Below are 21,921 nucleotides of genomic sequence, written 5' to 3'. Positions count from 1 at the left end.
TATGTACAAAATATACAATATATGTACTACATATATATTTACAATGTATAAATGGCACAGAAACTCCTTAGACACCCCCGGACAAATCCAAGGGACCCATTCACCTCCTCCCCCACTCTCCACTCCCTCATTCCCCTTACCTCACACAGTAGTCAAAACAGAGATACCCCTGGAGACCATGGCCATGGAGAGAGAGAGCGGAAAGTTGCAAGCAAAAGCGACAGGAGAAGAAAAGAGAAACAACTGTTTATGCCCCTGCTCTATATGCCCATGAGCAATCCAATGAATTACATAAACTTTGTCATTAGTTTCTTTTACATCCAATGGTAATTTATTTTCAGTCTTTGCAGTCAGGGACAAGGCTAAAGTTCCCCTTTCAAACTGTAACAAGTGTACTGAAGCTTCACCTTGAAATGCTCCTCCAAGGGTAAGTTTTTTCTCAGTTTATCAGACTTGTGGTTTTTCAGTCTGTACAAAGCCTCCCAGCTACTTTGCATGAGATTCATCTAGAACATAAAACTATAACCAACTAGGCATCTGCATAAATCCTACACCATATAGTCTACTGCTGAAATGAAAGGTGAATGTATAGCTGTGATGCATACCTATCTTTTTGATCTGCCATCCTGAGCTTCTGTCATTTATGCAAGTTTACAATTTCAAGTTAAAGGGCAAGATGCATCCTCCACCAAAACTAGACCTTTAACCTGTCACTTTCTCAGTATCTAAACTACAACAGAACAGGTTGGAAAACAGGTAGCTTTCATCTGTACCTTTGAAATTCATCAATCTCAATACAACACTAGAGTAGATGAGGAGAATCTAGGCCAAAAGGGATGTATATTCTGCCACCTACTGTGCATCACATCCTGACCATCACTGGCTGAAGAGGGGCGCTTTCCCCTTAACTTCGGTGAACATACAATGAGGTTTAAAAATATATAAGATGTAATTGGTTCACCCCACTTGTTTACAGAGTGGGAAAAGAATAAATCAACTGTTGCAAACCTTGTTTACAAAAAAAATATTACTTGCTTCAACTGTTGTCTATGCATTTCAAGAATTTCACTGCTTGCTACCTTGATGGGAGAACAAAACAGAAAAGGTATTTGAATGCAGACCAAAAACATGCAACTGTGATAGCAGCTGAGCAGCAGGGCACATGAAATCTGTTCTCACGTACCTCTTCTTTGTGTGCTCTGGTGCCTAATAATAAAACTAAGCTCATGTGCAGCCTTCTACACATCACTGCATTGTATTTCACCTCATCTGTAGGGCTGCCTGTTTTTCCAAAAGCTGAGGGAATATAATACCTTTGAGATCTCTAGCATTCTACCTGATGTGACTGAGGTTATTCAATGGGTTATACAACTACTGGAAGGAGTTGTGACAGCACAGGCAGAAGTACGTGCAAAGAAAATGAAGTAGTAATTTTCTTGTTTGCTACTACCAATTTGAGTCTTTAATTTTATTTCTTTTTTTTTAAAAAATTAAATAATCCAGCAGTTTTTCACATGAACAGTCCAGCCATATCAATCCTGAATCCAGGGATCCAGGTACAAGATGAATAGGCAGTCAGCACAGTTGAGCAAAGATGAAAAACTGAGCAAGTGACAAGGCTCAAGACTTCAAAGCAGAATGTTTACAATGGTCTTTTTATTTCCTTAGTGATTCGCTGTACTGATTCACTTATGCTTCAGTAAGAGATTCGCACTCTTCAACTCACACTAAGAGAATTCCCAGTTGAAAACTTGCAAAAGTTCTCTGACAAATCTGAAGACAATAACTCGACATTTTGAAGGAAAACAATGTGTGGGTATTACATCGGTTTTTTTTACAAAGTGGCAACACTTTTCTTATTCACCATAAAACTGGTTTCCCAATCTTTTACTGGGAAAAAAATGCTCTTCAGTACTGTCTCAAAATCCTTGAGGTATCAAAAAATAGAGGTGACCCCTCAAGCCTCTGGTAGCAGAATTTAATCAGGGCAGTAGACCTTTAAATCGCTGAAACCAGGGACTGAATCATTTAGGATCTTCAAGTCAGGGACTTTCACAGGATGCTTTTCGAAATGTTGCTGGTGATACTTTTAGTAGAATGTCCGTTCTTGTAGTTAATAGATTGGATCACCGCGAAGGTTCTCTGCCAGATCCCTAACCACTACTCGGAGAGCTGCCTTGTCAGAGTAAAATAATACAGATTCGCTTCCCACCTGGAAGCATTTAAAGAAGGATATAGATGGATCAGCATTCTCTTCCCTGTTTACAACCCCAGGTTGTTCTAAACGACTCGCTGAACTGTTGAACTATTTCAAGCATCGCGCCGCGTTCCCCTCCCCCGCCCCATGCAGAGAGGCTGTTTGTGCTGGAAAGGCTGCACGCTTCGTTTGTGTTCACCGGCGTGGGGGCTGGGGGCCGGCCGCCACCTTCCTCAGTGCTCTGTGGTTCTCTGGGTTGCTGGGGGCTGCCTGGGGGCTGCCTGGGGGCTGCCTGGGGAGGCAGTCAGTCATCCGCTGGAGGGAGAACATCCCGGCATGGGGCTGGTTGTTTATTTTCAAAGCCTTTGTACCTCAGGTTACTTCTGAGGCTGATGCTTGGGGAGTTCTGCTGAAACAGGACTATGTACATTCCCTGGCTTGCCAGTAATTTGCAGTTTATGAAAACCAGATGGATGCTGGTTCCGTGCTTCCGTGCTCCGAAGTTAGTATAGGGATAGGAGCTTCTGACATAAGAGCAGCTTTTGCTGAAAACACTGAGTTAAGAAGATTCAGGCTCAAGCTAGATTGCTTCTTCCCTCCCCCCTCCTTTTGTCTATTTTTACTGCATCATTGGTATGTGTCCAAGGAGAGTCAGCCATATCATTCGGAAATACAAGGGGATAAACTTTTGACTGTTGGATCTTTTCAGGCCAAGAGACTCCAGAGTAAATGAACTGGGAGAGAGAATTAAAAGGAGAGATTTCTTTAGGTGAACTTTTTCTGGTTGTCTGCTCTGCCAACAGCAGTGTACAGTAACGAAGAAACACGGCAGCAGTCCTTCCCCACTCTTTTTCTAAATAATGTAAGTTACCCTTTAACGCTCGTCTCTAAACTGTCCGTCTGCGTTCTCTGCTTTCGAGTTCTGTGTGGGAGCGGCAGTTCTGCGGCCAGTAAGCTCCTTCTAGGAGCTGCTGCATAACGGGGTGAATTGCTTTTGTCTTTCTTTCTCTTCTTTAAGTCAGGGCGGTAGAGGGGAAGCCGAGCAGTTTGACACTACTTTTCTTTGACAGTCACGCTAGCTCGACTTTGGATGGCTGTCGAAACCTTTAAACCTTCTCAGCGTTTGTGCAGCAATTCGTTTGTAGTTGATAAAAGACAAAAGCAAATGTGTTGATGTGTCGTGCTTGCCGTAAGAGCTGGCGTATCAAAGGAGGATTGTGTGATGCTGTGTAAACAGGACAGGATGTGACAAGGCAAAACAAATGTTTCCTGCTCTTTAATATTTAAAAGAAATAATTGAAACGGAGCCAAGGAGTTTGCCTAGGAAAGAAATAGTCACGTTTATTCAAAGCAAAATAACATCTCTGTAAATCTAAGAGGACAGTGCCGAAGTTCAATTAGGAGAATTTTACTTTTTACAGGAGTTCATTTTTTTTTGCATTTGGCAGTTGGCATTGAAGATGCCTTATTCTGCTGTTGCGCTGTTTTGAAGAGTAACTTCAGCCATTACTTTGTGTGTCGCTCTTTCTAGGTTACTTACATATGTTGGCTTTTTTTACCCCCTTTCAGTTTATTTCTGTTTTTCAAAATGCAGTCTAGGCATACTGTCAGGTAGAGTAATAGTTTTAAGTAAAACAAGGGAATATAATGATAATATACCAGGTAATATACCAAGAATATGACTGAAATTGCCCTGAAGTCAAACATTCATTAGGTCAAAAGAATTATATATTAATTCATATAGGAACTAATAAGAGAATTGTGGTGAATGTGCAATGACTAAATAAATATTTCTTAGATGAGGATGTGGCATAGGAAAACTTGCTTTCTGTTCCAGCATTGGATTTTTTTTGTCCTCAAGGACAATGGATTTATTACCTGGATAACAGTTCTGTGGCCAACTATTGTGATCTAGTCATCAAAAGTTTTTTGTCTTCTTGCTTGTGTGAGAACTGAAATTCACTTGACTAGCAATACTAATGAGAGCTCCTAGACAACATGAGCATTTGGCATAAACTTGGGAATATAAACTGTAGCGTTTGCAGAACATTTTAAAAGGTTTGGGTTTTTTAAATCTGTGTAAATGTGTTTATTTTAAAGCTAGTCCCATATGCTCCTGGAAGATGGACTCATGATATCTAAAGTCTGGAGTGGTTTTAGAAAGAGAAGGTACCAGGAAGCTACAATACCTGGTCTTGGGACTGCATCGTCCTGCTAGAAAACAAAGCCATCAGAAAGAGAAGGTTAGTCCCTGTCTCCAGGTGGTTTTTGTGTGGGAATCATTCTGTTGGCTGATGACAAAATGAAATAAGTTTTTTGTGCTTTGGCCTTTATCTAAATTTGTTTGATATAAACTCAGGGTTCCCTCAAAGTCAAACCATTTGACAAACCTGAGTCATGAAGAAACTCCCTGGTCTGATCTGGACCTGAAGTACCCACAGTCTGGCTATAAAGAACAGGTTGGCATTTTTTTTCATTGAGGGCTCATTTCAATCCTTGAGACTGATTGTTTTTAGTGAGGAATGGCTTTGATTCATCTTTAGTACCACATGGCTTTCCACATGGAGAAGGCTAAACAGAACTGTGTGGCTTCAAGGAGCACCACTAACACTTGCTGCTTCAGGTCCAAAGAGAAACAGGAAGTGGTTTTTAGGACAGAAAAAAATGTCAGGATTTTGTTATAGAGTTTCTGAGAAAAGGGGAAAATTAAAGTAATGGAAACATTTATTTCAGCCAACTGGAAAAAATCTTCTGGTGTCTTTGTAGAATTTGTAAAAGGAGACAGCAAATACATCACATCAGATTTTAAAGATAAAAATTAGAAGTATATTTAATGACTTTTTGAAAGGGTCTGAAATGTTCATCTTTTTCATTGAAGTTCTTTTCCATACATGAGTAAAATCTTGGGTTTGAGACTAGATTTGAGGCATGCAGTGTCTATGGCTTGACAGCATACAAGAGCGCTGTCTGAATTATGCTAAGTCCAGCAGCATGCTCAGTGTTTGGAAAATTACACCAGACAATAATACTGATGGGGGTGTTCTCCAGCTCATGATAATAGTCTATGCAGAATCTCACTTTTAGCTTGAAGGTCAGGTTGTTTACTGGAAAATCCCAGATAATTGGTGCTTAAAGCTGTCATCAAAACATGCTGGGCTTGTCTTTGCCTGATAATGGAATGTCATTAATTCATAATAAAATTAGGATTTGGACAGCTATATAAACACAGTGATGCTCCCATTCCTCTGAGGAAAACTCAGGAATTAAATGAACTGAAAAGCTTTTGGGTGTCCTAATGGAGAGAACAAAGTGTTGTGATTTAGTGTAGAGAAGCTGATATTTAATCTTCTGTATAAAGTATTGAACATACACAGTTTTGCAGAAACATGTAATATTGTGTCTAGACACATGAACTATATACAAAAACAAAGGCAAAGAGTATAGTAGGTTAGAATAAATCCTTGAGCCAAATGTTAAAGAATTGGATTTGATAGCTTGGCAAGCATATGTCTCATCAAAATTAAATGTGCCTGAGGATACTAACTGGTTTGAACTATTTGTTTATACACAGCTGCAAACATATATATTACTCCAAATAAAAAATTCAGTTATAAAGAATGATCCTTAATATAAGTTGCATTCTAGGAGAGAATAGCTCTTCCAATCTAAATAGTTGTTTTAAGGACAGTGCAATATTCTGTATTATGAGGAGTCATTAGTTCCAAAGAGTCTACAAATGTGCTAAAAATGCCAGCACAAGCATGTTTTGACCTTTTTTATTTTCTGATCCCTAAAATTTTTCTCCTGGAATTGTGCCCATACTCATTTTGCAGAGTAAGATAGGAACTTGCTTTTTTGAGTCAGCTTTCAGGGATCATGTTGGAGAAGTTCAGTGACTGACAGATAGAAATCCGCTATTGCAGGTCCTACACTTGGCTGACACCTTCAACCAAAATTAGATGCAATATTTCCAAAGACTGCAGGTTGTGGTTGCTGTTATTGCTGATGTTTGTGGGTTAAAAAAATGGGGGAAGAGGGATGGAATAAAGCTAGCCACGTGACATGCATGACACAAGTTGTTAAAAGAAAAAAAAATATCTCTGAAAATGTGTATTGAAAGAAAGAAATCTTGGATAGGAAACAATCATTATTTGGATGTTCCTCAAATATTGAAGGGGGAAGTGCTAAAGCACTCATACAAATAGATTTAATCTCTCTGTACCTTCATTTTTTGATAGTTTACTTTTTAAGAGACAGTGGTGGCTTCTATTAGGATTGGGCCTACTCTTGTTATGCGACATGAACAGATGGAAGGCAGTCCCTTGGTGTGCTCTAAGGTGTGCATTGGCATGTTTCTGTAATTGAAAGAGCTGCTTGGTTGCACTTAGCAAATGTAGTTTGGAAGAATTCCTGTTTTGTGACAAAATGTGCAAGGTTTCCTTCTCTTCCTCTTTATTTTTGATTAACTGGAAAAAAAGTCCACTTCCTACTGAACAAAACTCTGTTTGACCGATGGAGAGATGAAAATGGCATTTCATACCAGACTTACTGAATCATTTTGTTTGCATAAAGTTTTATTTCTGAGCTTTAAATAAGTAAGTATGTATTGCATAAATTGTAATATTAAAGACATTTGTCTTTTTCTTCTACTGTAGACTCTCCAGACATTTTCTGTCACAGAACCTGTAGATGTATCTTGGGATTGCATGTCATGGTTAGTTATGTTTATATTTGAAATGTCTATATTTTAAAAGGTGAATTTAGCTGGAAGTCAGTCATTTAGTTTGATCACAGGAATCACAATTTGTAACTGTAATAGTACAAAGTGAAATAAATTATGTAACATACCGTTTTAATGTACTGTGTAGGGACAGCCAAGGATCTAGTCAGCTCAGAAGTCTGCTGCCAACCAGGCAGCCTTCCCACTTGCCAGCTGGACTTTAGGGCAGTAACTCAAAGCAAATCCCATTCAAAAGGATGGTTTGAAATAATAATTGGAATATAGTTTTTGAGGTGCTGAACAGATAGTATGTCAGGTTGATGTTGTCTGGCTCCACCCATCTTGCCATTAGTTAGTTGCAGTAGGGTTAAATGAGGCACAGCTAAATTAAGGATACTAATTATAGACATGTGAAAAATGTTAACAGCATGTATTCTGACACTGATTACATTACATAGTGATCCTGTTAACACAAACATCAAAATATATCCTGTATAGCTGGACTGCTACAATAGTTACCAACAATCTGCTGCTGGAATGGTTATGATGCTTTACTGCTAGATATTAAGTCTAGGTTGTCATAACTTTAAGACTATGAAAGCTGCTAGAAGACAAATTACTCTTTAAATTCATGTTTGTATTCATGTTTGCCCCAATTGTTCCTCTAGAAGAACTCTGGACAACTCTCCCTCTTATGGTCAACATTTTTGCTTCTGTGTGGAAAATATTATTCATTCTTCCTTACTTTAATACCTTCTGATTATTTTCAGTCTTGGACGTATTTTAGCAGCAATTAATTAAGTGGGTAGTGATCTTCAGTCTTTATATCAGGGTGGACACTTTCTGTGAAAGAAACATGAAGATTGGAGTAGATGTTATGACTTTTGATCAGGTTTTAAAGACATGAGATGAATGTTCAGCAATCTCTCTGTTCCTAATCCAGTATGGATTTATTTGTCTTAGTGTTATTAGTCTGCCTAAACATGCGTATGATCAGTTTATTTCTGGGTGACTTTCTATACTTCTTTCATATAAAGCTATTTGTTCTGTGCTACCATGAGCTTCTGTGCTTGGTGATTATTTTTCTTTCAATACTGCCAATGCAGAGTGACAATTCCTTCTTTTTCTGTTGGTTGTTGTTTTTTTTGTTGTGATTGTTGGATGGTAAGTTTGAAGATGTCCCTTAACTGAACATGCTCTTTGAAAAATTGTCATGTGTGGAGTGACGGCTTAAAGAAAAAGTACAAGTCTCTGCAAAGTTTTATACTGTGTCTGCCTCTGCCTATGTCAAAGTTTAGTAGAACGTGGTTATTTGTGAGCTTGAAGGTGTGTGGATCTACCTGTGTGTTTTGTGAAGCATTCAGGAGTTGATTTAGCAAGGTGAAAGCAGTGGCTGGTTCCTTCTGAGATACTTTATTATAAAAATACATGTGCAAAGGTGCTCCTGCACCATGTGCAGAGCAAAAAATCCTCCAAAGAATATTGGGCAAAGACACTCCATATGCTTAGAGAAAAATGAAAAAAAACAGATAGCACTTAAAAGGTTTTTCTGAACTTGGAAATGTTCTGAACAAGAGCAGTGCACATGTTTGTGTGTGCCTCTGAATACATTAATCTCTATAGTAGTCCTTGGAGAAACTTTTTGCATGCCATGGTTTTATTTGGCCCGTCATCTGTATTATTAGAGAACCTGCATGCTCTGTGAGAAACACAACTTACAAATGAGCAAATGGTACCAGGTTCATTGATGTCAGGTATTTCAAGGTCACTCTCTTCTGAGCACAGCTGTACATTATACATTGTAAATAATGTAAATTAGGCTGCTTACAACTTCCGCAGGACCTAAAAGGATCTCCAGGAATGAAAACTCAGGACTGAGGAACAAGCTTTTTACAAGCATACATAAACAGTTCAAGAGGAAAAACTGCTATAGTTTGCTGGCTTTGCAGAGTTTTTGTTTTGTTTTGTTTTCCAGTGAGGAAATACTATTCGCAAAATACCCCTTTTACCACTTTCTCTTCTCTAATCCCTGTATTGGTGGAATCATAAATGTAAACATTCAGCAATTCATTCCCACAAGGTAAGATTCTGCAGAGGGTTTTTTTTTGTTGTCATCTTGAAAGCAGATTTAATTTGGTATTTCAAGTTTAAGTAATTGCACTGTGTTGTGGTTGGGAAAACCTATGGCCCAAAAATGATATAGAAATGCAGCCTAATTTCATATCATCCTTTTTCTTTGTTTGTTTTTTATTTGGTTGGTTGGTTTTGGGTTTTGTTCTGAGCAATTCTCTTGGACAATACTATAATATGAGTTAGTGTGTGATCTTCACAGTGTTCTCAAAAGGCTTGCTGGACCCTACACAAAGAACAGGCTCTTCTCTTACTACCTAATTCTGAGCCTGCTCTGCATATTCTTGGGAACAACTGATCTTTCTGCATCTCAGTTCAGGAAACATTTTACAATAAAGAGACAAAATTAAGTGATTTCATCCTATTTATTAAATATGCAGTGGTTATTTTTTCCCCCCCTTGCAGTTAGGCATCTAAAATAGCTGGAAATAAATTTTGACTGTGAAATACAAGTGTGCTTTGAGATCCTTCATTACTAATAAAATATTAATATTTTTCCATTCTTTCACGAGGTAATCCTTTACTTAAAATCTCCCAGGGGAGATAAGTGCAATTCTGTATTACACAGGAATCAGAACACAGTATGCAACAGAGGACTGTTTTATAAGAGCTTCACTTCCATATTCAGTGTAGATGGAGAATCCCCTCATTCCTTAGCTTTCTTACTCTAATTAGTGTTTTGGGGGGTTGTGGTTTTTGTTTGTTGTTTTTGCTTTGTTGTTTTTGGCTTTTTGCTATTCCCTCCTACCAAAAAAAAAGAGTAAAAAACCAAACTAGACTGGTGAATGCAAAAATATTTGTATATAATAAGGTGAATTTGTGAAAAGTAAGTGAACAGTTCCAGTAATAAATTCCTGTGCTTTAGAAGTCCAAAATTTTTGTTGGTCTTATTAGAAGCTGACACAGTACACAGTCTTGAATACAAGTAAGTAGAAAAGCAGGAAGGCTTCTTCCAATATTTAACTTTTGGTACAGACTATTATCTGCACTCCTGAATGGTAGCATTCTCTGAACTACCATCATGGTTTCATCTCTGCGAGTCCCCCTCCTGCATGGACCTGTGTTGAGGATGGCAGACAACTTGCAAACTTGCAAATAAGGAGATACAAAATAGCAATCCAGTCATGGTTTCCCCAAGCTCGGTGTCATTGCATTTAACCTAAAATGGAGTGCCTCTATAGAGAAGCAAGATGAATGTCACTCTTAAGGAAATAGCACTAGAAGTGTTTATCCTTTTTCTTTATTTTTTCCTTGTAATGATAAAGTAAATTTGAAAAGATAGGAGGAAGTGGCGAGAAATGCCAGTTTAGTATTGTAGCCCAAATAAAAGGATTCTCTGCTTGGGTTGATGACTAGTTAGTCACCATTGTTGTGTCTTGTTTGTATGACTTAGAAATGGATGTACGTGCTAAGGGTACTTTGTGGTCCAGAGCATCATCCTTCATGCGCCAGAAGTCTGTTAAAACAACTGTTTGATGGATTCGTTTCACCTGGCATTACTAAATGGCAGGGCTCTGCAAAGTGATAAAAACAGCCCTGTGAAGCCATTGTTGTCATTAATTATGCCACAAGGGAGTGGCTACTTAGCTCCTGTGATGTCTACACTGAGTATTTAGAAAGTTTGTCTGGGTCAAACCAAAAGTGTGTCTAGCCTGGCCTTATAATTTGGATGGCGCCTGGCAGCTGATGCCTATAGAAGAGTGTAAGAATAGATCAGACATCATATTCTTCAGAATGCTTTTGCGTCCTCAGTGATTTGTGCCTCCATTCCTGCTTCTGGTAGAGGAGGTGGTGGCTTTGTATTTTAAAGTCTTTATCCACCATAAAATTATCCATTTCTCCTGGGGCAATGGGTTTCACAGCTCACAGGATGAGGGAGTATCCAGTATATTATTCCTAGTCCTGAAAGAAGCTTCTCATCTATGGCCAATAGAAAGGAAGAGTAAAAATCAACAGCTACCTGTCATGTGTTGAATCTGTTGCTGACATAGAATACCATACTGCTGCCATGCCAGCTTCTAAATTAAAGTGCTGGCTGGAGCAAAGTATCATGGAGCTTGAAGTTCAGACTGTAACATGAGAGGCCTCCTGTTCTGTGTTCTGCTTTCTGTTTCTGGATTTAGGGTAATGGACTTTTCTGCAGGGATGGCTGTGGGTTGTGGGGCAGAAGAGTGTGTATGGAGGGGCTAGGTCACTGGCTTCTGCATTTTGCTGTGGTTTTCTGCAAGTGGGCTAAGGTGTTTGTGCATTATATCATTTCCAGTAAAGCTCTTTATCTCACTGGAGAATTTGAATTTTTTTTTTGGTGTTGGGGAAGAAGGGCTTCTGAGAGCAGGCCATGATAATGTAAATAAAAAATAAATTGTGAATAAAATTTAACTCAGAGTAGAGCATATTCCACCTATTAAAAACCTAGTGGTAACTGTTTTATTAGGCTTCCAAAACTGTTTAAATTATTTGAGATATATCCTAACAGCTGCTCATTGTGGTATTTGAGTGAGAGAAGTTCAGTACCTGAGAGTACAGAGTCTGTATGGCCTGTTTGTGACTGATTTTTCACTAGAATGTCTCAAGTATTTAACAGTAGTGCCTAAACCTGGTTACTTTACATACAGCTCAAATGGCTTTTGTCATTTACTACATCTAACATCAATAACATCATGCACAATCACTGCAAGAACTACTTCTGAATTTCTTGTATCTACTGATACAAAGGGAAGAGCATGGCAGGATCCGCTCCTGTTCTCTGTCTGCAAGAGACAGGCTACGTAAGTTATTACCTTGCATCTCTTTGTAGAAGTAGCCTTTATCCAAATTAACATCTGGCTATGGAAATTTACAGTGTAGTAGATACTTAGTGTCACAGCCAGGTAAATGGCAATAGTTGAATTGTGAAAGGCTAAGACCTGGATTACCTGTATGGTTGCACAGGATTTGTTCTGTGTAGCTGGTGCCTGTCACAGTGGGACTCTGTTACTTGGAAGACATGTCGAGGTGCTATCACAATCGAAATGATAATGTGGCTGATTTAACACAGTATTGTTCTTAGCTGTCCTCATGCCAGTGTTTTTTCCAAGTGCTTTTTTACTTCAAAAACACAGGTGCATTCACCTGTTATTATTATTTTCTAGACTGTCTCCTGGTTTGTATTTCATGTATTTAAAAATGTACTGGTTTTCCTGTGGAGTAAAACTGATGTATTTTCTTACAGAAACAAATGTCCTGTGTAGGCAAGTTCAGTTTGGGAGAGTGTTAAAATTGTGCCATATGGATAGTTCTACTTTCCTCTTTCACTAGGTGTTTCTTTGTAAATTGCTGTGTTTAAAAAAAAAAATAAAAGAAGGGGGAAAAAAATGGTATTCATGCAGGAAGATATGTTATAAGGATTTTCTGAGAATGTAATCTTTGCAGAACTCTGACCTACATCAGTGATGGGTATTTGTTTATGACCCTGTAGGAGCCTTGAGCATCTAATTTGCACCTGCTGTGCATAATAAGAACCTGGAACAGGTGCCTAATAGAAAGCTTAGGAGAACTATTTTTGGAGATGAACAATATAGGTGGACTCCTTTTACTATTGCTGCTCCTTGCAGCTGGTGTCAGATATATTGTACCTTAAGGAAAAGGCTTGAGGAAAACCTGGGCTAACCCCTAGTAGCTGCTTGGTAGGTACTGAGGAAGGGCCACTAGGAGTGTCTGGAGATCCAGCACACTCAGGGCTTTCTAGTCAGATAACCACATTTTACTGTGGCTGTAGTGAAATTGTTGTGGAAATATATACTGGAATCTGATGGATTTCTGCAGATAAGGCACAAGATACCTGGAGCACTTCGTCTCTGCTGTAGAAAAGTTTAACCTATTTCCCATAACAGCAGTACTTTAAATAAGAGCACTGGCATGCAGTCAGCAAATGAGTGTCCTTGCAGAGGACTGGAAAGACGTGTTTACTGGGTGAAGTTCATCCAGTGGGTGTTTCCAAGTTTTGAACTGCTGGAGTTTACCACTGCTAAGTGAAATGGAATGACCCTCTGAATGCAAAGGAAGAGGACGCAGCATTGCAGCCAGTACATTCAGGTGTTCCGTGCTTGGGGCTCCCCAAGGGAGCTGTAGATGGTTTTTTGCTACTGTTGTTTGATGGGTTCAGCTCCTGTGCCTACAACCATTGTTAAAACCTGCTGGAGCTCCTTTTGCCAAGGTTGTTCTGACATTGTTTCTCACTATGTCTGGTGCTGCCAGACTACCTGCTCTGTGCAGCAATGTGTTTGCTTACTGACTGTGAAAGTGGAGTGCTGTGTTTTCGCGAGCGCAAAGAGCCTGCCTGGGTAAACCTCTGCCTGACACATTTGAGCAAGGTTTTCCCTGAACCCAAGGAAGATCTAAATGTTCAGACATATTGCTGTGTTTTTGAAAGACTTTTCCAGTCAAAAGAAGACTGAACAGGAGGTTACATTGCTGCTCAACTCTGGGCAAGAAAATGAGGTGGGTACTGTACAAGAGCTAAGGTAATTATGGAGGTGCAGCAAAAAATAATTTGTCTTTTAAGCAATATAAATGCTACAGAGGATGTGAGCCCAAAATCATCCTGCTCACAGGCTAGAGAGAGGCTCTTAGTTCCACTTAGCTACACGATTCCTTCAGTTTCTGCCTCCATTGTTTGCTTTTTTAATGCTTAGATTCCATATGCTGTTTCCTGCTAGCTATGAAATACCTTTTTTTTCCCCTCTCTCTCTCCTGGTTTATATTTCATATACTGCTGAGAAGTGGGATTTTGAAAGCTGCAAGAGAAAAAAGAAATCTAAAGGGCTAGAAGACTAATTTAACAAAGAAGTTACATGGCACGTGGTAGTTGCTGCATGCTGCCTTCTCCCTTACCAATTTGAACTTTGTGCTAGATCAACAAAATCCTGCTGAAGTAAACAGAAACAGAGGCAGAGAAACTTTGCTTTGCACTTGATGTGCAGCGTGTAGCACCTCTCTTAAAAGCAAAGGTGCAGAACTGTAAGTTCAAGTGGAGATACAAGCATGGGGCAGATCCAGAGGAGTGTCTCAGGGTGGCACAAAAGAAGATGGTCTCTGAGCAGTTCAGCCTTTACCACACAGCTCAGTACCAAAACCATTCAGCATTTGTTCCTTGCTTTTACTTCTTTTTGGCCATTGCTCAGCAACTCTGAAAATGCCTACAACATTTTTCAATGTACCATATACCTTACAGTGTGTAGAAAAGGCCAGGGACGTAATTCCAAACAAAATGCTGCTTAACCTTCTGCATTTTATCTGTACAGCCTGTTACTCTGTGCCTGGAAGGGTTAATAGTGATTTCTATGGAGTTGCCATGGAGAACTTGTATTTCAGAGCAGATGTTTATAGAGCAGGAGCGATTTGATGTGCAGTTTTAATTATTTGTCAGTTCAGCTTGATTTTATTCGAGTCTGTGTGCCTATAAATGCTGAACAGAGCTGTGTCAGCATTAACAAAATTGGTAGGCCTATAGAGCCAAAAATGTGGAATTGTAACGGTGATGTTAACAGCACTAGGTAGTTAATCAGGGTAGATTTTTTTTTTTCAGTATAGGTATTCTAACTCACTCCTTTGGATGGCAAATGTACAATTTTAAATCTTTTTACTTAGGCCTACATCTAGCCCTTGAAATAATTACTTGGACCAGCCTCACAGCAGATCTATTGTGTTTTTTTTTTTTTTAACAGCTCACCTAAGAAGGTGACATTTTATTTAACATGGAAGGGGCCTTAAATGTCAGCTGTGAGGCTGTCATTCAGCCTAGTATGTGACAGTGTAATCTCTCAGTATGCCCTTTCCCTCTCGTTTCTTACCCCTTCTCTCTGAAATCTCATTTATGAGAATACTGGCCATTTGATTGGGGATTCGTGGACTTCACTGCAAGCACTCAAATTGTCCTTGCATGTGCAGTGAATCCAGTGTCCTCCAACTGTGTTGGAATTTATTGTGCAATGCCCTGACTCAAAATGAGATCCTGAAAATCTCAGACAGACAAATGGCCTTAAAGTAAGTATCATATCTCAGATAAGTGATGGCTATGTAATCACATGAGCTCTAACCTGCCAGTCTTGTCCCCTTGGCATGTGCAGGGCAGCCATCAGCAGGTCACCTCTTCAAGAGGGCAGAACAGCTGGGAGATGTGGCCTGTGGGGATGGAAGCAAGACCACTGCACTGCCATAAGGTGGTGGAGAAATGGCACTGCAGAGGCAGACAGAAGTTGTGGGGACAGGGATAGAGAAGAAAAGAGGGTACAGCCATAATCCTTCTCTCCTCCACTAATTGGGGTAAAAGCATAGTAGTTGATGGCTTAAGAGGCCCACCCATGTATTTTAGGCATTCACCCTGTTATAAACTTAGATTACAGACTGAGGAAAGGAAGGAGGAAAAAGCAACAGAGCACCAGGCATGTAAAACTATTAGCAGGGCTTTAATTGGTAGCAGTAGATTCTATTCCTATTATTTCTTCGTCCCTAAGAGTTGAAAGTGTGAGAAAACTTCTAAATAGAAACAGTTAAAGCTTTGAAAAGAAACCTAATTCATGACATCAACATCTGACAGTGATACTGAGTGTCTGTTGTCATGCAGAAGAAATGCCAGAACATAGAGCTGCTTTCTGCTGACGGTAGTGCCTGGTCCTGCCACCTTAGTGGCAAATACCCCAAAGGGGAAATAGAATAACACAGAAGGAAGAAATGCAGTTTGTGTTTAGTGCTGTCTGACTTGCAACATCAGTGCTGGAGACAGGTAGGTTTTGCAGTGACATCAGCTAAGCTTAGGATGGCTGAGCAGAGAGGTCAGGCTGTCCCAGCTTGGCTGCAGTTGTGCTGCAAAAGCTGTAATGCTGGCAAGCTAAACTAGGCGTAAGCAGAAGGTAGAAGGAAATTAAGTAGCAAAGGCATAAGAGGACAGGTTCTTGGTGATCTGGGAATGTCTCCAGCAGCCCAGCATTATATCCCAGGCAAACCTTTAAAGTTCTTTGCCTCCCAGGCTATGATAGGCCATGTGTTGGGTCACAAGCTTTGGGGAAAAGCATCTGCTTTACTGGATCACAAGATGGGAGAGTGATCATGGCTGCAGGCTGTGGCTCAGGAGGAAACAGGACCTAGCAGAGCTCTTTTTGGGGCAGACGTGTCCTCTAGCCATAAACCCACTGTGGGAGGAAGCTGTGGCTCTTCCCAGACTATGTGAGCTACAGTCTGGGCTGTTGGAGAATGTGAGGTTCGATCTGGAATTGCACTTGGACTGCGGGAGCTGCTGGGACTGCATCAGTGCACATCAGGGAAAGGTAATGGCAATTCCACCACTGCTGTGTTGTGAGGATGACTACGGATGCCCTAGTGTGGACATGGTCCCACAATGACAGAGCTTGGTTGTTTCACTCCACTTGCTTTCTGGGCACCAGGGTCAAATTAAGGATGTGGAGCTGGGTAATGGCTGTAACAGCCCATCCTCTCCTATATTTGTGTTCTCACAGTAGCCCTCATTCCCAGCATGTCAGCATTGAGTAATTGATTTTTGGTCTCTCCCAACTTGTTTTTATCAGCTTGTCTTAATTGCCAGGGCTGTATTAGCTGGCCATTTAGTTTGGGCTACACCATTAATTTTTTTTTATTTTATTTTTTTTTTCTGATGACCTTAAAATCTCTTTTTCACAGCAGACTGACTTAGTCCTCCTTTCATTCAATTTATAGTAGAGGTGTTAGTGTAGACCATTAATCTTAACCTGGAGTATTTGAATGAACTATGTAACATTAGGGAAGGATATACTAATATCTACCTATGGTCTATAAATTAGCTATGAGGTTTTTTGGTAGCTTATGGCACCCCGAAGAATATGAACAGGGAAAAGAATAAATTACTCAAACCCCATAACATTTCCAGGGGCTAAATCACTCTTTTGTGAATGGTGTATACTTTGAATTTTCTTCTCCAGAATTTAATTTACTGGTCAGCAGTGACACAGGTAAGTCAGCAGCAGCAATGAGAGCAGCAATTTTTTGAGGGAAGGTAGCCTGTTAATTTTCTTTTAAAGGAAAATTACAACTAACCAAACCCAAGCACATAACAATAAGCCCCACTCTATCTTGCAACTCAGAAGACATACACATACAATAAACCTATTTGAAACTGGTAGTAACTGCTATGGGGGTAAAGTGCAAGACTGCCAATTGAGCTATGAATCAATTTCCTCTTTGCTAGAGAGAAGAAACCCACATAGCAATATTCAACATGTAGGAACAAATATCTCAAGGGAAATGCTGTGACTTCTATCTCCTTTTCAGTACCACACTATTTTTGGTTTTGGTTGAAGAAGCAGAATTATTTGCAAAATACCAGCTCATTGTCAGCAGGCAGCTTTTTGGAGTTGATTGTAAATGAACTGCACTTTGAAGCAATCTCTCATTTGGAGGTGTGGGTCCCTGGGAGAGTGGCTGCAGCTGTGACTCCTGCAGTCTCCTTTAGCCATGAGGTATGTTACGGGTTCTGATTCAAGGGGTATGTAGGCTTTGCTATGGACTGTAAATGGGAATGGTAGTTTGAGTAATCCTTTTCATTCTGGTTTAGAGTGTGTACATTTAATGCTTGAAATGAGCAAGGAAAAGAAAGCAGTTAAATGATACTTGCCTATTTCTGTCCTACAGTCTTCCACCTCATTTCTGGGGGTGCCACTCCTGAATTTTCTCACTTGATTTTTAAATATGTCTTTATTCCAATGGCAGAAACAAAAGGCCTTTGATCTTCTTGTGGAAGTGAAATATGTTGCTTGCTTTTTGTCATGGGGGTTCTGTAGACAGTTTCAGAACAGAATAACCCAACCAAGTATAAAACCCAATCCCTCCAAAAATATGCCTTAAAAGTTTGCCTTTCTTTTTTTTTTAACTGTGAATCCTGCTGTGCAGATGCCTGGGTTTTTTTCTGACCTGCTGAATGCTGGAACTAAAGCAAAACATATCTTGTGCTCTCTCTTTGACACAATTCAGCGCATGTTGAGGGAATCAGAGGAGCAGTATTTTGGCACAAACACCCAAAATCCTAACACAGGCTGCCTGATGTTTCATTTCAGGTTATAAACTGGATTACAACATGCTTTTGCCCTGTAAGCATTACCCAGGGAAACCAAGCTGCCTGCGTGATGCATAAAACCAATGTGGCTAAATGACTGCCAAGTGGAAAGTAAATCATGGACACCAAATCTGTATTTTTAGCAGGAATTTGGATTACATTTCAGTAATGATAAATGATTATTAATGCTATTTACCTCATCAGTCCAAGAATGGAATAAATATTATCGTCTGGAAACTGTGGTTAAAGATATTACGACCAACATTTTAAATTCCTAAAATAACTATATCTGTCCTAATTAAGTCAGACTAGCACAGACAGTATTTAAACCCTACACTTTTCCTTCTTGATGCAAATGGACCTTTGTGTCCTTTGGTCTGTGGGAAGCTTTGTTAGCCTCAGTTAGCTGAAATACTTGCATATGATTTGTTTTTTTCAAAAGAAAAGATACTCTGTATTTAGAGGATGCAAATGCTACCTTGTCTGCAAAACCCACCAGCTGTTATGCCAAACACAAAGCTAATTCAGTGTTGTTTCGCTTCAGTAATGTCTGTGTATTCACAAGCACTTTTTCAAGACTTGTGGTGCACAGCTGAAGAATACCAGACACCAAATTTCTCTTTATTTCTTTTTGGTAACAGCCTAGCAAGGTCTGAACCAGTCTGTGATTTATACAATTTTAAAAAACCCCAAATAAATAGATTAACTAAGAGAACACACCTTTGCATTCATGTTTGCACAAAAGTTGAACAGTTGATTAACTTTGATTCTTGTCTTCCTTAAATGTGAGTTTACTAATTACTGCCGTAAATACTTGACTGGCATCAGAGTCAGGTCAAATGCACAGCTTTGTAGCTGAAGAAACTGCTGCTGGTTTGTGTGTCAGTGGCACAGCTTTCTAAAAGAGATTCTTTGCTTCTGCTTTAAACATCTGGAGAGACAAAGAGCGTTTGTGGAGTCTCTTGTTGCTGCTGAAAGTTTGAACGGGGAAGAATTACGTTCCAGGAAATACTCCAAATCCTGGAAAAACCAGAGTGCGGTCGTTAAGTGTTAAGCTTTTATCTCCCTCATAAACGAAAGTGCTTTTGTTTCATCTGCGATGACTGTCCTAGTAATGGACGTTACGTAATATTTACTCTTCCCTTCGGAGTTAAATCCCTTTTCCGATTTGTGAGGAGTATTTGCATATGTATTTCTTAGCTGCATTGACATGCCAGATGCACAGTGGTAGCTGTCTCCGCCTGCTAATCCTGTAATAACATTCTGGTGACCAAATTCAATGGCACTGCGCGGAGCCTCGAAACAGCTGATTGCTGAGTAGGGAGGAAAAAAAATAACCCAGCGAATCTCGTTGCAGCTCTCTGCTGCATCCCTATCCCACAATGCCTTGCACCATTTGCTGCAGTCTTCATGCCCAGGCTGAGTGAGAAAAAGATCTGCTAAATAAAGATTGATTGGTTTGAATCCTGAAGGGGTCTCCCACTTGTAAATGACCCGGGGGGGAGAAAAAATTCATGACGACTTCACTGGGCCTCCTCTTATTCTTCCATTTTTCTTTCCACCTGTCCTCTTCGTGGAATGGAGCATCATTCCTTAGAGCACAGAATCTGTTGTGCATCTAATGATGGCTATGCTGTGATAGGGATTCTTAAACAGTTTTATGCCTGAGGCTTGAAATATTAACAGATGATGGTTTGTTCATTTGGATTACTGCGGAACTGCAGCTCCGTCCCTGCAAGGATTTTATCCTCAGCACTGCACTGATTAAGCTATTTTTCTACAAAGATGGGTAGGTCTAAAATGCTCAGGTTTGCTCAGTGTTATTCCTGGTGTCTGCTGCTGGATTGCTCCTTCTGTTTTGGCCCCTGATTGTTCATTATGCTTCTGCATGCTATAAGAATTAAGAGGGTTGTTGTGTTTTAAACAAGGCACCAAGCTGATTGCAAGAGTGGGAGAGGAAGGAATGCAAATTTTGCTTATCCAGCCTTTTACACAAGTGGAGTGTGTGTCAGGTATGACTATTAATTTGCTTGGTGTGCTCTGTATCGGCTAATTTTGGGGCTGCTGCTAGAAATGGCTTGAATATGTTCTTTATTCTTAGACTTTGGAGAAGCAGTAGATCTGTTTTAAGAAGTCTTAAACCCCACTTCCCCCAACCCTTGAAGAAACATTATTGAGGTTACCCACCCTTTCTTGCAGCTCTTGAGGCCTAACTGTTCTTTTGGAAAGGTTGCCATTGGAAACCTATTCATTCATAATACATTAATAGACCCTCTGGGTTGCGAATACCATTGATAAGAAGAGGATGAACAAGCTGCGAGTAATTTGTTCTCCTCAGGCTGTACTTTCAGGCTAGTTTCAGGTCTGGCTGGGTGGAGTTCAGTGATAGTAGTGTAAGAGCAACAGGGAATTCTGCTCTTTTAGGAATAAATCCTGGGAACCAAACAAGCAGTTTTAAGTTTGCCAATATTCTTTTCTCATCTGGGCTGTGAAAACGAATACAGAATTTGGTAACTCATGAGGAATTCCAGAGCTCATGTGAAGATACCTGTGTAAAGGGTGCATGTTCCTGCTACATGTCTCTGTTTATCTGAAACAGCTCTTCTGAAATCGTTATTTGCTGTACCCTGACATTTTTAAATCCTTTTCTAGTGGTATAGGAAGTTCTTTTCATATGGGTGGGGCCGCACCCTGACTTTCATTCCTGAAGGCGTGCATGCATAGCAGGGCAAGGCTTTCCACTAGCATAGAGAGCCATTGTTTTCTCATTTCTTTGTTGTACAGTATATTTTGAATGAGAATTGATTATTGTATCCTCAGCAGAAGGAAGAAGAACAATTATATTTTAGGGGTTGCTGGAAGGATAACAATCTGTGAGCCTCAAGGAATGACAAAGGGTGTACATTTCAGAACTCTTCTGCACTTGATTGAGCAAACCTGAACAGGGCTTTCAGTGTGTGCTGCTTATAGATACATGGGTGGGGTTTTGTTTGGTGCAACGTTTCATAAATCTTTGGCTTTGTGTGTTTAAATTATGAAGTTAAACTATATGGAGAAGTGATTCTCAGACTTGCTTTCAAAGCTCATGCTTCATCTTCCCTTCGTTATGGTGAACCTCTGAAACGAGCTCTGGCAGTTGCCGAGCTCAGCAGATGCTACTACAAGAAAAAAGAGATTTTATTTTTTTTTCCCATCAAAGTAGCTTTATTTTGGGAAGTCTCTCACTGCTAATACAGCTGAAACTTGTGTTGCTGTTGTGAGGAACTGCTGCAGGCACAGAAGCAAATCAGAATGAATGCTGTCTTTGGTTAAATTCATAATCATCGTCTAAAATCTGCAGCTTTTCCTCAAATAGTCTTTGTACAGTTGCTTTCATTTAGTCAGTGGGCAAAATTTCCTTCTTGTAGCTACATTACATTCATCAAAATTCATCAGAGGTAGAGTTGGCTCAGGGAGGATTCAGAATCCTGGAAATTCTACTCCAAAAGTGGTGGGGGTTTTGGTTGGGTTTTTTTTTTAATGAACCACTTCAGTGAGAAATATCTGTACCAGGTAGTGGCCAAAGCTTGAAATGTATGTTTCAAACTTGATTTATGTGAGCAGAGGGGATAAATGATGATCATGGCCTGCCATATTCCAGACAAAACATTAAATATTAAATGCACTTGTTTCTGAATTGTTAATGGTTTCTTTCACTGACAAAGTGTGAACATTTGAAAATTAAAGAGGCTGTCATGAGGTTTGTGCATGAAATGATAAGAATCACCTGACTTCAAGTGAGACTGGGGGGAA

General features: G+C 39.8%; 1 protein-coding gene across 12 annotated transcripts in view; it reads left to right on the top strand.

Moving 5' to 3' along the window:
• Positions 1-21,921, top strand: part of TRIM2 (tripartite motif containing 2) — a 124,450-nt gene that overhangs the window by 59,096 nt on the left and 43,433 nt on the right. For 2 of the 12 annotated variants that reach the window (XM_068137269.1, XM_068137264.1), the window contains exon 1: positions 2,776-3,059. The exons of 7 other annotated variants lie outside the window; for them this stretch is intronic. The gene's annotated coding sequence lies outside the window, so the exon portion shown is untranslated. Of the gene's footprint in view, positions 1-2,775; positions 3,060-4,297; positions 4,441-8,914; positions 8,998-19,548; positions 19,919-21,921 lie in introns of those variants that run through there. 3 more of the 12 variants (XM_068137266.1, XM_068137268.1, XM_068137272.1) reach the window with 3 other exon arrangements.

Source organism: Melanerpes formicivorus, unplaced genomic scaffold (genome assembly GCF_026170545.1).
Source record: "Melanerpes formicivorus ecotype bairdi unplaced genomic scaffold, bMelFor1.0.p_v2 SCAF_4, whole genome shotgun sequence".
In the NCBI taxonomy this organism is placed as follows: Eukaryota; Metazoa; Chordata; class Aves; order Piciformes; family Picidae; genus Melanerpes; species Melanerpes formicivorus.
Note: the sequence above shows the minus strand (reverse complement) of the source record. Positions and strands in the feature narration are given on the sequence as shown.